This window comes from Aquila chrysaetos, chromosome 2 (assembly GCF_900496995.4).
Source record: "Aquila chrysaetos chrysaetos chromosome 2, bAquChr1.4, whole genome shotgun sequence".
NCBI classification, from domain to species: Eukaryota; Metazoa; Chordata; class Aves; order Accipitriformes; family Accipitridae; genus Aquila; species Aquila chrysaetos.
The window spans coordinates 5854325-5871529 of NC_044005.1; the positions used below are offsets into that span (position 1 = coordinate 5854325).

General features: G+C 44.7%; 1 protein-coding gene across 3 annotated transcripts in view; it reads right to left on the reverse strand.

The window, feature by feature from the left end:
- The window catches only part of SLC35F4 (solute carrier family 35 member F4), a 128105-nt gene that overhangs the window by 58300 nt on the left and 52600 nt on the right, over nt 1–17205 (reverse strand). The window contains exon 1 of one of the 3 annotated variants that reach the window (XM_030006664.2): nt 11379–11463. The exons of the other annotated variants lie outside the window; for them this stretch is intronic. The gene's annotated coding sequence lies outside the window, so the exon portion shown is untranslated. Of the gene's footprint in view, nt 1–11378; nt 11464–17205 lie in introns of those variants that run through there. 3 annotated transcript variants of the gene reach the window in all.

Sequence of the window (17205 nt, forward strand, 5' to 3'; positions counted from 1 at the left end):
ATGACATATTTAATCCAAAACTGTGTTCTTTGTTTTGCTTTAAAAGGAAATCTATCACAAAAGACAGATAAGGCTTTCGGTGAAAGCAAAATCAAGACCTTGAATTGTACAACGTCAAGAGACGGAGATGCAAAGCTGCAGCACCAACTCCGACTCTCTCCCTTCAAGTATAAGTATTTCATCCCTATGCAGTAGCACAACAGAAGAAAGCGATGCACGCTCAGAAAAATACTACAGAATGGGAAAACACGGTTGCTTCTCCACGAAAGGTAGATATGACTCCTAGCTTTTATACTAAATTTTACCTTCAAACTGCACTTTCCTTGGAACTTTCTGGGTACACATGCAGCATTTGGGGTCACTGCCTTTAAAATGTATAATCGTGAAAGGAGATGAGTGTAACTGGGGAGACACAGCTAGAATTTGCTCTGGGAATCTTAACTGAATTCCCCAATTTTGCTGCAATTAAAAATCTTTAATTGATTTAGATGGAGGCTGTTTTTTTTCTCAGTCATTTCAATGGCAGATTCTGACTTTACCAGAATCTCAGGGGGTTAGGTAATTATTTACCTTTCCTTTTCCCTTTAGGAAATTTTAAAGGGTGATTTTTATTTTACTTTCTCTGCATAGTGCTTAGTCTTAGCAAGAGAACTGCTGTAAACTGATAGCTAGTGTTAATTATTCATACACCGTGTTAAAATTCCCTTCAGTATTTAGCCAACATTGAAGTATAAGTTTAGTTACTTCCAGATTTAGGACTTTTCACTGGTCACTCACCCACTAAAAATACTGCGTGGAAATTGCCTGGCTCTGAGGCTGTACACAGACACAGACCGTGCGATCTGGAACATGCAAGCAACACTGGATTTGCACCTAAAGGGTAGAACACCAATACTACAACTCACCTAGACCAGCTTTGCTGAAGGCTGAGCCAGCCTTTGGGAAATATTAGTGTGATGGTTTGAGCAAATCTATGTGGCAGTTAAATTTGGACCACTGAGCTTAGATGTTTGGCCAAAGCTCCAAAGTAAATGAGCATAACCTCCCTAATATGAAATTTTTCAATAGTGATAATATTGGTTTGACAGACATCATGCTTAATGCTTCAAGACCCAATCTCAGCTCTTACGAATCACCACAAAAGTGACATGAAACACATTTTACCTTGCCTCTGCTTTCTGCCAGCTCTCCAAGACATATCTGGTGGTGGCCACCAATGCTGAGAGGGTATGGAGCTACAGCTTTGAATCACACGAAACAGGGCTAACAAGACACCTCCAGAGGTCACTCGATCCATTTCTCTAGCACAGTGAAGGATCCACTCAGTCTTGCAGGAGGATGATGTGTGCCTGACCTGCTACTTAAACCCTCCAGTAACAATTCCACAATCTGCTTGAGAGATTCACTGCCCTGAAGAGATAACGTAAATCTGCAGGACTGCAGTTTAAGCCTTTTACTTCTTGTCCTGTTCCCAGTGGCCACCACAACTAATTCAAGTTGACCACCTCAGTCTGGAAGAGTCTGCAAGCTTTTCAAGCTTTACTGTCTGCTCCAACATCTTTCCGTGCTCTGAGCTACTGAGTGTGTATCAGATTAGAGCTACGGTAATTCTCTCACGCATGGCCACGGGCAGGCTATAGCTGTTCCCCTGACAGCAGCAAGGGAGAGATTTTCAGCTGCGCTGCCAGTAGCACTGAAACAGATGTGTGCAATGGTCACACGGCAGGTTTTGAGGGCAAAATCCAGGAGGGAAACTGCTGCCCTTACATAAGCAAATACGCTATTGAAGTTTGACAAATGTAGCTCAGCTCATCTTAAAAGGTATTTCCCTGTTAATTAATTGACGAGGGAGGGACACATACTGAGCAAGATTTACACAACTCGAAGATGGATTTTCCTGCACATAAGACAGCCCTGCAGGCGGTGCTTAGTCTGCTCTGGTTAGAAATAAGGAGAATCATTAGTATTTGAAGGAAGAAGGGTTGCGAGGTTTCCCAGTAATTCTCTTTGCCATCTGGCTATGCCCATCCAAAGATCTCCAGACAGTCCCACTGAGGCTGCCTGTGGAAAGCGCAGTAAAGCTGTGTCACCCCCTCCACCAGCCCTGCCCAGCACAGGGCAGCTCACACCATCCCGCTGAGGCACCCTTTCTTCGTTGGCCATGGAGGGAGACAGGTTTCTCTAGATGACCCCTTCGGGATCAGGTCTGGAAAGGAATCCTGTCCTCACTCATTTTTGTGTGTCTGATTAAAAGCATAGACTCCCCTTTTCATGAACAGCCAGCTCCCAGAGACACCGTATTTCCTTGCCAGCACAATTCTCACAAAGCCGTTAGACTATACTAATAGTCTCTGACATCCCCCCTCCCCGACCCCATGATAATATATGTGTGTTTAGCAAATCAATCCTACGAGGCAATGCAACTTCCCATTTGACTTCTTCAAGGAAAACATCAAAGTGTTGTGCTCTGCTTATTACCAGAGGGTGGTGCTTCACTCTGCCTTTCATCATTAAGGTTTGAAGGGACCTCACGGTGCTGCTGCACTGACATGGATACCTGATTACGGAAAGACTCCATCCGATGGCAGTCAGCATCAGAGAGCTCGCCTGCGCAGCAAGGATTGAGCTGAGCTCAGCGGTTCAAGGCACTGACCGCTCCTCTCTCCACATAGGACACCAGATCTCTGGGTAGTAAATGGTTCAAACTACTCATTGTTGTCTTAAGCACAGACACTCCGATAGTCACATTACCTAAATCAAGTATCTGTTGTAAGCAGCCTATGTGAGACCTCCAGTCCATACGTGTGAATTGGGACAATTCAGCTGGGAAATGTGCATATGGTATTTATCTGCCTCGTATGGGTGTAGGAAAAAAAAAATCAGACAACTAATTCCTAAGAACTGTTCTGAGATCCACCAGCAGAGAAAGTCAGAAAAACAGTCCAGCATCATCACAGCTCAGTCCCTTGGGAAGGAATTGAAAGTCAGTAGGTTTATGGAGATCAAGGTACCAATGAAGTTATAAAGCATCACAGACCTGATCTTTGAAAATATAGCTACTGAATGATGTTAACCACATTCATCAATCAACTAATGTGTGTACTGGCCCACTATTTACCCCTGCTCTAAATGATCTTCACAAAAGTCAACATGAACAGTTTTTCTTGCTGATTTTGCCAGCATTTGGGGAGCCAAAGTTTGTACTGGTTTTCCTTCCAGTTTTCCAGAGTAAGAAGCACTGGTGATTGCAAGCCCTCTAAAAGCCATGTCTCCTCTGGCCATCCTGACCTTCTGCACTCCAGGGACCTGGCTCAAAAGCCTTTCAGCTTCTGGACTCATTTGTTTCACGTCTCTCTGTGCAAAGCGTGCATCAGGAGTGTACGAAATGGTGCCAGGTTAGGAAAGTGTGAGGCTTCACATGCTTTTTGAACAGGTATCACAAACACCAGCTACCAGAGAATAGAGAACAAGACTCTGGTCCAGGATAATTTTATTCATTTAGGTTTTGTTCCTAAGCAAAAAAAAATTAATAAAACTCTGCCCTACTGAAATCAACGGCAGTTCTAGTATTCACCCTGCTGGGTTTAGAACCTGAGCCCAAATATGCTTTTTTCTGCCAGCCAATGTACCACATCAGGCAGTATGCACCCAGACAAAACGTAACTCATCTTTAGATTCTGTTTTTCAGGAAACTTTGGGAGTGGGAGGGAAAGCCGAAGTGCCTCACTACAACTTACACATCAGTCAGAATGACAGCCAAGCTATCCTGGGTCTCTCAAACCCACAACATGAGAGAGGACATCATGAGGGCTTTGTGCCCAAGGTGCCTGTTTTGAAGAAACCTCAGAGGGTAACACAGGCAGCACAACCCAGCACCGTGAGCCCGACTGAGTGCAGTGACCCTTGGCTTGCACGCCTACAGTACAAGCAGTAACATTAAGACTTGAACATACTGTCTCTTTTCTGATTTTCCTAGAAATCACACCGGTCGCCATGCTTTAGGGCAATGTATGTCAAAGCCAAATCTTTGTCAACAGAAAAGAGCCATGAAGCTCTGCTTCACTACTGCTTGTGTAATGGGAGCCAGCCCTGACTGTATCTGGCACTGCAGGTAAACCAAGAAGAGCTGGTTCCTGGCCCAAAGAGGCTGCGTGCAAAGAGATACCAGAGAAATACTTAAGATGGAAGAGAAAGGAGGTATAACTGTTTTCATGCACCCCCGAAGATATCCATGCACTTTATTCTCATCAGCTGAGGTACCAAGTACAGTTGCAGATCAGAGTCCAGACATCCTTTTCAAGGATGAAGACAGGTCAAACCCCGAACTGAACTGAGACCTCAGCTGCTGCCCAGTAACTTCATCACAAGCCTGTCCTCTTCATCCTCCTGCTCTAACGATTCAAATTAAAAAACAAACAAACAAAAAACCCAAGAAAAAACAACAAACTGCACCAAAAAATCCCCATACTAGTTAGTTGGTCCCCAAAAGATGTTTACAGTTTAAAGGTCAGTGTAAAACTTAAAATTGCCAGAAGAACACTACAACTACAGTGACAGCCAAGCGAACCCTGTAAAGGCTTGAATTAAAACCAACCTGACCCTCAGCACTGCTCTCCGGTGCACTTCATGGCAGGGGAGAGAGACAAACTGCCTCTGCCTTACTCATAGACCCTTTGTTAAAGAGGGAACACATGCTCCCTAGAAGACTGCAGAAACTCTAATCACAACATCCAGTTCCAAAGAAAATCCAAATACAAACACCTTGTATTAGCAAAAAAGAAAAAAAAAATCCTTTATACTGGAGGCATCATTGAAATAATGTGATTACACTAATTAGAAGCACATCAGTAGGTAGCTTTGCAAGCAAGAATATTTCACAAATGTCTCAAGGGACATTTCCCAAGCCGGGCTTTGTTAAAAAAAGCACATCTGATTTGGTGTCTATGCATTGTGAAAGCTGAAATGGGCCTGATTTTCAGAAGATAATGGGACTTCACCTCTGAAAAAGGAATAGTCTTTACAGTGCAGCACCCCAAAATCACCAGGCAGTTTGAAAACTATTGTCCACATCCAGTCCTCTGCTGCCTGCAAAGCCATAATGAGCATGTTCTACTCCCATGACCATGGGGAAACAGGACCCATCTGTGCCCCAGCCCCACATACCAACTGCAGAGCGCTGAGGATGCCACTCCTCCGTTCCCTCCAGAGACCTACAGCGGCAGGCACCACAGCTAGGGCAGGAAGAAGCAGCACAAACCTCAGAGCTGTTCCCTTGTTCCATCCCTGGCCCCAGCCTGCCAGATGCCCGCAGCCAGAACTGGATGCATTTTTAAACCAACTTACCCAGTGCTCAACTCAGAACAACAACAGCTGACAGGGAAGTGCACAAGGAACTAAGGTTTCAACTGCTTTGAGGGAGGAGGGACAGAGAGAGGAGGATCACTGGTTTGGGAGCTTTGGGGAAAGGGATGGAGCCGGACGGCTCAGCTCGGCAGGTCAGGCAGAGGTGATTGGCAGGAGCGGAACTGGAGGAGTCCCATGATAGCCACATCCAGGCCACGCTCCGCTTTGCAGAGTCAGAGCTCATTTCCCAGTCTTCCTCCTCTCTTTTCCCCCCTCCCCTGCTGCTTCGTTTGTCAAAGTTTCCTCCCCAGCAAAATTTGATGCCAAGGTTTTCAAAATCTGCATTGCCTTGAGTTAGACACCTTGAACCATGTTCTGCCAGCAATACGAGGGCACCTACCGGAGCCCTTCACAGGAGGAAAATACTAACAGACTCTGACTGCTTTGACTTCAGCACCTATTTACCAGTTTCAGAGACTCAGATGAGGTATCTGAGCTCAACAAACGTGGAATATTTCAAGTCCTTTTGATATTTTTTCCCCTGCATTTATACCTGTGGAAGCACAACCAAGCATATCAAAAGCAGGCTGACATGTCACAGGATCAGCTGCTGCCCCTCTCCTTGCTGTGTTATCTACCATAACATTTACTCTAGCAGGTAAAAGATAACGTGGCGGAAAAAGACTTAACTGCAAGGTTCAAGCAAATGATTTATTTGAACTTTACTTACAGACTTAACACGCCACTATTGCAGGTTTTACTGATACAATGGAGGAATGCACTACTGCAATGTTTAAAGCAAGAGTAGTACACTATTACAACCACAAGCGACTCACAGACAACCACAAGCACACACATGTTTACAAACTTAAAGCATAAACAATATTCACTTACCCCTCCAGGTAAGGGCTCTCAATCCCAGGGAAGCTACCTCGACTGGTGTCCCGATCAAGGGAGGGAAGGGTCTCCCTCACAAGCCAACTGTATAGTTGAAGTGACTCCCCCATTTCCAACCTGAATCTTAGGGGTTTTATCCCCTGACTTGTGGAATGGTGTGTATGACTATGTCTGAGTGGATTATGATATATGCCTATATGGATTATGTATATCTGAGTGGAGTTTCCCCTTTTCTTTCCTTTGCTGGTCTGTGATTGTTCAAACACACAAGGTTGTCATTTGAACCTGAAACCCTCCAGCTTTTTTTTTTTTTTTTTTTACCTTGCTTCCTCAGGCAACTGAAAAGTGGTTGGATTGAGACTCAGGGCACACTATTTGTTAAGGAATTTCAAGGCTCAGTTCAGGTTTTGGTTCTTTGAATGGTGCAGCCACCACCCTGTTTAGTTTAGGGTTTATCAGACAACCCAGGGCTAAGCTGTCTACACAGCTCCCTGTGAGTCATCTCTGCAGAGAGACAGGGCCTCAAGGCAATCCAAGGCTGGGTCGCTTTTGTAAACCCCCCATGAGTAGCCTGTGTACACTAGACATGGTGAAATTCGTTTGTGAACTATGAGCCAGACAATCCATACAAAGAACAAAGAACATTTTAGGGTGATTATCCTGGAAACAAGAGCCAGCATGCTCAGGATCTTGTACACAGTGGCGATCCGGCTGCAGAGATGTGCGGGTTTGCATTTAGCAAGGCTTAGACCTGTGTTAGCTCCACCTGCGTGTCACTATATTGTACATGCATTGGCGGTGTGCATCCAGTGGGCAAAGGCTACAGCTTCACTTTGGGAATAGAGATGCCGTGTCAAGGAGAACAAGACCATCTAGTCTGCAAAGGAAGCTGTTGGGTTTTTTGGGTCATTTTTTTTAGAGGGGTCGGGTGGGTTTTTTCCCCATTATGGCCACACATGCCTTTTGGGTCTGTACAGACCATTACAACTGACCAAACCCACCAGGTCTCTGCTTCACCACCTTTCACATACAGTACAGTTCAACAGCATCCCAGGACAGGACTTTTGTCCTGCTCTGGATGAACTCCAAACTCCAAAGCAAGGGCGGTTTAGACAGACTGTATGACCGCATGTTACATTTATCGGTCCGACAAGCCAGCACCCCACTGTGGTAGCCATGGTCAAAAAACTTAACTGGAAACACTTTCTCTTTTTGATTCAAAGTGTTTTGCATCAAGGGAGAAAGAGTATTTCATAGCAAGGTTTCCCCAGGGTGCCTGATGAAAAGCAGGAGTTTCAGGACACTTCTGCTGACAGAGTGAAAATATTCAGGAAAGCTGACTTTTTTTTAACACAACTGCTTGCTGTGGAAGTCACCCAGCTTAGGGCTTCTGTTCCCACAGGCAGTAAGAACATAGACACAAAGCAGAGCGTCTGGTCAGTCCTGAGAAACAGTCCCATGAGTTTACCTTTGGGTATTAGGTGACAGGTTACACGACTGCTGTGAAGGTTCGAAGGCACAGCAAGGGATGAGATTTTTAAGCAGAGATCTGAGAAACAAGCAGAAAGGATGTGGCTGCTTAGAGGATGTCTCCCTCATGCAAAGAGCAGCAGAGGTTAAAGTGTGAAGATACTTTGTGAGAAGTTGTCTTAAACAGGCAATGAAGAGCAGCACTGCAGACCAAAGACAGCCAGGAGATCGCAGACAGGACATGGATAGGTCAGCAGAGCCCTTACAAAGGCAGGCACATAAGTTACATCTGAGACGGTAGAAAAGAAAGGAGCTAAAAAGAACAAAGATACAGTAGCTGCACCACTCCAAGGCAGTGAGCCTTACAGCAGCACTTGGATGGGTATAAAGGAGGCAGAGGGGAATAGGCACACACAGGGATCTGTCAAGGCTGTCCCTAGATTTAGCTCACTTAGTTTCCATCTGAGCCAGAGAAGACAGGAATGGCACAACAGCAGCTGCTGCAACTGGATTTTCTTATTCATACAGTTTCCCCTATATCTCTCTCCACTTGCAGAGCTATAACAGTGATGGATTTCAGCTCTAGGCACATAATTTGTGACCAAGGTTAACCATGTTCTATACTGTTATTTTTTTCCTCCCATATGCTGCTCGCATTGGCAGAACATGACCTTTCTGCACCATAGTACTATACTCCTTCACATGTATTCCCCAGTTTTCCGCAGCTTATTTGTTCATGATGAACAAAATACTAATGTATCAGGCATCTGGTGACTAGTTTCTAAACATTATTCTCTGACAAATCTGAAGCTGAACCCAGCTGAAGACAAATCACAGGTCTGATCTGGTGTGCCTTCTTGTCTATACAGCAGTTAAAGCTTATTCTGGTCTCTGACTGCAGCTCTGAAGAGATAAATAGCGACAACTCCTAAACTGCAGTGCAGAGCCCCTACACAGACTGACCCTGGCTCTGGCTGCTCGGTGCACCTCTGCTGTCACAAAACAGCCACGGAGTGGCAGACGAGGTATCCTGCAAGCACATCAAAACACCCTCAGACAGCTGACAGCCTCACAGCAACTGTCTGCAGCACAAATCTCCCTGCCCTCAGTGCAAGGAGCCAGAGCAAGGAGTCAGCAGCGTCCCAGCCTTGCTGCGCTCCCCAGAGCTAAGAAGGACCATTGGCAGCCCTGGGACAGCTCTAGATTTTGCAAAAAGCACTTGCTTGACTGGGCAACTAGCCTTGTACAATGCCTCCTTATAGATGATAGCATTAGACCATCCCATACTTAACTTTGTAAAGCCTACACAAAACAACTCCACTGTAATTAAACAGCAAGGAATTACCACAGGGAGGCCAGCGCTGCAGGCAGCATACCCCAAACTTCCATTTAGCTGAGATCCAGCGACTATGTTCTTCAGAGAGCAAAAGACAGGTGATCTCCAAACAGGGCTCACAAGTAGGGGTCAGCAGCTCCCCAAAGGCTTGTTGCTCCCCACCACACTATAGGATGATCTTGGGCTGGCCTTGCTGTTGTGGCCCTGGTCAACAGTGTCTTATCTCTCCCTTCATCCCACAGCACCTCCTTCAGCATAGATCCACCTCCAGGTGCACAAAGCCACCCCATCTGTATTGTGCTTAAGCCACATGTGGCTCAAAAGCCACAGGTTGACCACACCAACTGCAGGATTCAGCCCTACATAATACCCAGAGCACAACTGAGCCCCTTTTCCCTATTACACTGAAGGTGATTCGCACATATAAGCCCATAACCCAAATACCCTGGCTTTCCACCTGGAGTCAGCAGAAAGACCTGGCTTCAAATAAAAGCCACATTATCTTCTGGGAAATAGCTGTGCCATAATATGCGTGAGCCAGAAATAGACGCTTCAGTAGAAAAGAAACTGCCTCTGGTACCAGCCAGCTATTGTCAGTCCCCTGCTCCATCTCTGCTGCAATTCTCTGCTTACCCACTAGTACTTCCCTCCTTAGCTATCCCACCATAGAACCATAGAATGGTTTGGGTTGGAAGGGACCTTAAAGATCATCTAGTTCCAACCCTCCTGCCACGGGCAGGGACACCTTCCACTAGACCAGGTTGCTCAAAGCCCCATCCAACCTGGCCTTGAACACTGCCAGGGATGGGGCAATAATAGGAACAGGCTGGAATGCACTTCTTACCCACCAAACTTGATTACTTTATATGCTTTAAATCACTGAACAATAAATATTAGGAAAGATGCGTGAAATCTTACCTAGCTCACGTTTCGGCTCTTGTCTCACTATGGGAATTTAATAGATGCTTGAACTTCTCTGTTCAAGTCACGTAAACAGAATGAGAGAATGCAGGCTGCTCGTTTCGACACAACCACCCGAAAAACACTAGCGAAGAGCCAGATTGCAAATGTCAAAACAAGTGATTGGTTTTGAAATATGGGGAAAAGTTCATTCTAATGATCCTTGCAGCTGACATACTTATATAACGTAAAAAAAGAAAGCAACAAAAGCATTCTCCAACTTCCTTTCATTTGGTGGGGTGATGGCAGACATGACATGCCTGCAAAATGTATCCCCCTCAGCCCAGCCTGACAAAACAGCAGCCTGCTTACAAAAGGTACCACGGTCTGCAGTGGAAGGGAGCTCATGAGGATTTGGTTTAATATCTGCCTCTGCTACAGACACCCTCATGACTTTGTCCTGATATATTCACCTCTCTGCAACTTCCTTGTCCGCTTGAATTGGATGCTCTTGGGGCAGGATCTAAAATTCAAGCACACGAACAGTGCTTCAGCGCAACACACTTCAAATTTCAGAGACAGCCTCTCAGGTGCTACCACAACAGAAAGAAGAGTAAATATTTGCTGTAATTCTTCAGTACTGTGGGATTTAAGCCTGTCAGATACTGATGCAAAAGCAAGTCAAAAAAACTGAAAACCATACAGCCCGCTTAGCTGATAGGCTCCCAGATTTGATCTCCTGTCCCTGTGGGAAGCCATTGAGTTGGCACTTCCAAAAGGCATTCAAACCTAGAGACAGCCCTGGCCTGAAAACATCACTGGCAGCAGTGATGGGCCAAGGAGGAGAGCCCAGAGGCCAGAGCTGGGTTTGGTTCAGGAGTTGGGTATGAGGTCTGGGGAGCTAAACTGGGAGTTGACCAGTGCTTCCAGTGGGAAGGACCTGGCTCCTGCTGAAGGGCCACACCATGCTGCTGCCACTGGAGCAGTCTGGAGAATCATTCCTGAAAACCAGCCTGTCCCTGGTCAGTCACATGCCAAGGAAGAACAAACTAACCTGAGCACTAGAGGGAGCAGAGACACTTCAGGATAACACAAATCCTGGGATCTGAGAAGTGACTCAGTGACCACTGACGACAAGGTCACTCGTATACCTGGGACCAAATAATCTGCAGATGGCCAAGGCCACTCCTTGCACAGCTCATTTTTTGAGGTCAGGGTCTTACCCAAGGTAGGTCGTGAACTTGAGGACCTTGAAACCAAGGCCAAGAAGATCAAGAAGCTTGTAAGCCCAAGCTAAGCATGGGGAGATCTGAAAAACCGATGCCTTATCTACACTGGGACAGTAAAGAGGGTACCCAGTTGCATACCACAGCAGAGCCACAAGACAGGAGGAAGGGAGCAGATCACAGATAAAGAACAGGACCTACTTTACCAGGTAAAATTCCAGCACGTTCTCCATTGTTTCTGGTGAGCCTAGTAGCTCCTCAAATTAGGAAGTGGTCTGGGCTCATATGGCTCTGTAGAAATAATAATTATTTTCCAAAATTATTTAAACTGATGGGAAGATTTATTCTTCTTTATACACATTTTTACTTTATTCACTTTTCACCCAAGCAGTACATTGCTTTTTAAAACAGGATTTCAGAATATATTTAATTCAATGATTAATAAGGGAGTAAATTAGTCTTTACTTACTTTTTGCTTAATGACCTAGCAAAGGCCTCGGAATTTGGCTTAATAACAGTGCTGCAAGATACTTCACCTGATGAATTATAGCATAATAATTAACATCCTTGCAGTTGTCAGGCACAAAGCCCAGTGATGTAGAAAGCCTCTGCATACACGGGATATAAATGATTCCAGTAGCCACAGTTTGATGTGTTTATTGCTGTCATATCATAGCTGATATTCGACATATCTGTAAAATACCCTGAGACTATTCTTTCTTTCAGTTATAGAAGCTGTAAACATATTTAAACTCCAGAATATCAACAACAGATTTAATACAAACTGTTAGGAAACAAGCCCTCACCTAGACACTTCTGTCTCAAGAACCCATTAAAAATATCAATTCAAATTTTGCTTCCAGAAGAATCTTCTTAGCATAAATCAGAGAGCTTTTCTCAGAGCTTTACAGTTCTCTAATCATAGTTGATCTCAGCCTGACCTAAGCCAGAGCAATTTACAGCAGTTAAATGGCTGCTCTAATTTATGGGACCTGGCGTGGCTCTTCGGAGAGTACCCACCAGCTCAGAATACATGTCCACTCCCTGTAGGTCCTACCCAAGCAGCACACTGTGCAGTATTTCATCTCTTCCAGCTTTTAACTAAACAGCTTATAATAGCATGGAAAACTCAATTTTCAAAAAGAAAGAATAATTCAATCTGGAAAGAGGGAAACAATATAACACACTTGGAGGACAAAGCCACCTGAAAACACAGCCTGGAATCTAATTCTCTACACATGGCATGAGCAAACTGTGAAAGGAGAAGGCAAGCTACTGACCTCCCTAAGCATTAGTAAATAACAGGGCAGGAAATTCAGGTAACTCCCAGTACTCCAGCACTCAGATACTGCTTTGCGAGAAACACGTGGGAGCTGTGGGCAGCTGATGATGTCCAGAGCTAGAACTTACCTGTCAAAGCAACGGACTTCCCTGAACAGCTCCTCCATTCTAGTTGTGAGGAGGATTGTAGGAAAGTCCAGTGGGACCAGAAGGTCCTCAGCTGGCACAGCAAAGATGCTCCTTGGTGTTTCTATCCTTTTGCTAAACAACCCAAGTAAAGCCAAAGATGGCCCAAGTTCCACTTAAATTGATAAAGACCACAAGACCTATTCAGTCAATAAAGAAAAACTAAGGCTGCATTGATGTTGCTGTGTAAGTTGTCTGGATACAGCCATAAATATTAGAGCAGGAACTTCTCCAAAGCCCTTCGGTTTGAAACAGGCACTTTCCACTCAGAAGCCAACATGACAATCACGTCTGTTTGAAATCTGCTCTTAAACAATCGATAAATGTGTCCATCTTCAAAAAAAGAGCAGCTTATAAAAAACACCTCAGCTCATTTAGCTCTAAAACAATTGTGTATGTGCAGTTGACTGGGCTGCTTCATCAGAAGTTGTACATCTCTGAAAGCTCCAAAACGCTGCTCTGATGATGAGTCGAGGGCCAATGGGCTTTTTGCATGGGCTGTGCAAGTTGTCTGAGGTCTTTCGACCATACTCATCTATCTTCTCTGGGGGAAAGAACCTGTGAAAGTGTCTGTGGGGTGGGGGAATCTAGAGCAAATGCTATACCAAGGAGACATTGAAACCCATCTGTTTTACCAAAAGCAGCAAAAAATGAGGAAGGCAATAACACACTTCCTAAAAACTGGTTCTGTTACAGTGTTAAGATACCAGTCAAAGCTTCAAGACAATGCTAATAGAACTGAAGGCTTGAGCTGCGACTTTAAAACCTATTCTTCTGACCAGGTAGGTTTAGCAGTTTTAATCATCTGGTTAAAGGATTTACTCCATTGACATTGGCGTAATTGCCCACCTTGACTCAACAGAGCGGTACCCATTCTCATCAGCAGCAGTGCAGCTAGCAATTGCTTGCACCTCCATCCACCTTTGCCTGAAGAAAGATTTAAATTCAAGAGTGCAATTTCTGTAAAAACAATTAAAATGGAAGCTTTGCAGCAGCTCAAGATGCTGGGGAAGTTGTCAGCCCTCATGAAATCCAAGTACAAGTGATCTCTCTGACTGCCAGACTGTCTAGCCAATGTGGAAACAACTGCCCAATTCTTGCTTCACTTAAACATGACTATATTGGCATCAGCCAGAATCACAAACTTTCAAGGGCAAAGCATAAACTTGCTGCGCAGGCTCCACCATGTACCTGATGCCACTTTGTTTTAGCCACTACTAAATTTATGCATACTGGATAGCAAGTGACTCTTTCATGAAAAGGGTCAAGTTTGGCAAAATTCAGCCAATTTTGAATGCTCAAGACTGAGCTTAAATAGGCCCTCTGATTTCTTAAAAGAAGTCTTAGGAATGAAAAGGATGTTTCAGCAGAGAAGATGATCCAGTTTTGGTAGCACTTGCTTCACTGAGCACACTCAAGCAGAACATTTAATCAATCCATTTAACATAAAGTGACTGTTTGCCTGCACATGCAGAATCGAAAGCACTTTATTTTTAGGCTCAAGTGGTAGAACTTCAACCTGACAATGAAAAAATCACAGGGATTTAATGACCACATCATTTTGGCCAACCCAGCAGTTTGCTGACATTCTGTCTGTAAAAGCAAAGCAGATGCTCCTAGGCTTTCTTGTAATGATTTTTAAAACCAGAGGTTTTAAATATACCACATGGCAGACTTCAGGCCCAGAACTGACTTTAAAGAAAAGACAGCTTTACAAACCCCACCCCAATGATTGTGGATGTAGCCAGGAAAAAATTGCAAAAGCTAGCACAAAGGTCACAGTACTTGGTCAGGAAGGAAGGAGATACTGGAGGGTACAAGAAGGGAAAAGCAGAGATACCACAAAAATTCACTAAAAGGCAGGTTAGAAACAGTGGAAATTGGCATGGAAGAAGAATACAGAATGAAAGAGGGAAACTGGAAAGGAGGAAAAAAACTGAGGAGAATTAGCTTGAAGAGCAAGAGCTCCAGCAGAGATAGTGCTTTTGTGCAGAAGCTTTGCCTGTGAAGATCAGAGGCAGAACATCTCAGAGCCAGCAGGGCAAGAGAGTTTTTTCCAAGACCAGTTACAGTACCTGTATGCTCTTTCAAGCCACCCACCATAGCATGGCAAACAGCAATCCTGTCAAGGCTCAAGACACTGATCGGCCACTGCCCTCTATATGGTATAACATATAACATAATAGTGACACTGCAGGCAGTTTTTATATGCCCCAGAGAAGATGCTGTCAGAGACGTCCTTCAGGAAGAGGATTTGCTACAACCATACAGGGCACCATACAGATTTCTCAATAACCCTGAAGCCACCGTTCCTCCAAAGATGTAAAGACAGACAAATTTTTAAGCCTGTCTCCTCCACAAGGGCAATAAATTCTGAGAAAGGGTTTTCTGGGTTCTGGTGCACTCCAGAAGGTTCCAGCAACCTTGTGATCCAGCATCTTTCCCAAAATCAAGGAGCTTTTCGTGAGACTTTTTGCTCTGTTCTCATCCCTCCTGATCTCAGTCCACGGGGACAAAGCAGCATTCAATCACCAGCACTGCTCCACATTACAAAGCAGCACACAAGAGCCAGAGATCACCTCCCTTGCTGAGCACAAAACATTCTTGCACCGGAGCTAGCTGGCACAAAGTTCAACCAGATCTCTCCCAGTCTATGACAGGACAGCTCGAGAGGTCTCACACCACTCCAGCTACTTGGCTAGAAGATGTAAGAATGCTGTCTCCTGATGAACACCATGTCCTGCCCTGGGGGACAGCTGAAACACAGCTTCGGCTCTCATGAGAGAAAGCTGTGAAGAAGGGTGGACAAAGGACTTTGTCCTGACAACACCTTGTACTCCAAGGGTACCCTGGTTCAGGTGTCCCCAGCACACCTAAGAGAGCTCTCTGCAGATCTGCCAGAAGGGACGGGCAGGACAGAAAGATGAAGGACAGCTAGCAGGGACCCTCTTGCTGCCAGGATACAGGGCCAAGCCGTAAGTCCACAGAGGAAGATCTTTGCATCTTCTAATGAGGTCTCGGAGGAGATTAGCTGTGACTGTCTTTTGGGAAATACATGAGATCATTCTGCCGACAGCAGACTGGCTAAAATGCCACAGTTTGAAGGCTTTTGAAAGCTCTAAGACCACAAGTGGCTTTGGACTAAAGGGCTTGGTGTCTTTGAAGACAATTATTTTGGCAGGAAGCTTTGTAAGAAGGGACAAATTGAAGACCCAAAGGCATGTCCCAAAGAACTGACTGGTGATCAGAGACCTCACAGCTCTATCAGGTGCACTGCAAGAAGTCCATGGAGAACACCGTGACTGTAAAGTTCCTGTAAACCTCCTAGCAACTACTCTGGCTCAGGTGTACATTGGGTTCAAAGTGGAAATAATCACCAAGCTGCAGCCACTTATAGTTAAACTCCTCAGAGAGAAAACTGCAAAACGCTTTCATGCTGCAGCACAACAAATTACAGGACTCCTTTTTCAAGAAGTAAATGCTACTTTGCCAACAGCAGGCTTATCACGTGCAATTAAGAGTAAAAATTAGTGTAAGGTGGGCTGCTAACATCATCACTCAAATCCTTCCTCAGAGATATGCTGTAGTATAATAGAATTTCTCAAACCCAAGATAAGAAGAGCAGGCAGACTCCTTTGCATGAAGATTAGCTAAAACGATGGATTAATCTTTCTTTTGGACTGCTTAAATCCATGCTTCTCTTCAAGCATCCAGAATGCAAAGTTAAATGCAGATAAGGTCACTGTCAGCATAGGCAGGACCAGTGAAAAAAAAGCCACAAACCCTTGAAAGTGTCTCTATTAATTATAAATCACTGAAAAGTGTTCAGCAAGTTAAGGTGGTGCAGATTATAGCTGGTGCAGAGGAACAGCAGAGAGACCTTTCCTGGCTGCTAGCGCAGAGTGTTTGAGTTTATATTGACAATTTACAGAAATGGACAAACCAGGGCCTTTTGGCCATGACCAGCGAGACTCACAAAGACGTTTAGCAGCCCCTCTGATTTCCCACCTTAAACAATGGGAGTAGATAGTAGCAAGCTCATACAGCAGCTCCAGTCATTGAACGATGAGACGCCATCATCAAACCAAAACTGAGAAAGATCCAAGTCCACCAGGAACAAAAGGAGATAAACTTAGTTGAACTCAGTCATAAACAGAGACTACCAGCCCACAATCACTCCCCATCTAAATGAGCACAGCATGTAGAAAGGAGACATGTTGCCTAAACTTTACAGAAAGCTTAAGAATATTCCCAAGGTCACATGACGAGCTCGTGGAACAGCAGAGAACTAAAACCAAACCTCAGACCCATTTTCTTAACCCCCAAATCACCCTTTGTCTCCTCTGCAAAGGCTCAGCTGAACAGACTTAACATCATTCACAAGCTCTAAATAGAGTACAGAGAATGGAAAATAACTTTCAGCGCTGACAATATTGTCCCTATTTAGCTAACAAGTATTGATTTTTTCCTCAGCCACTCCAATGCAGATGAAAGCAGCACAGATTTGGTTCTTTTGTTTAATTCCCTGAATCCAGTCAGTGTTACTGATGCTCTCACCAGATTCTG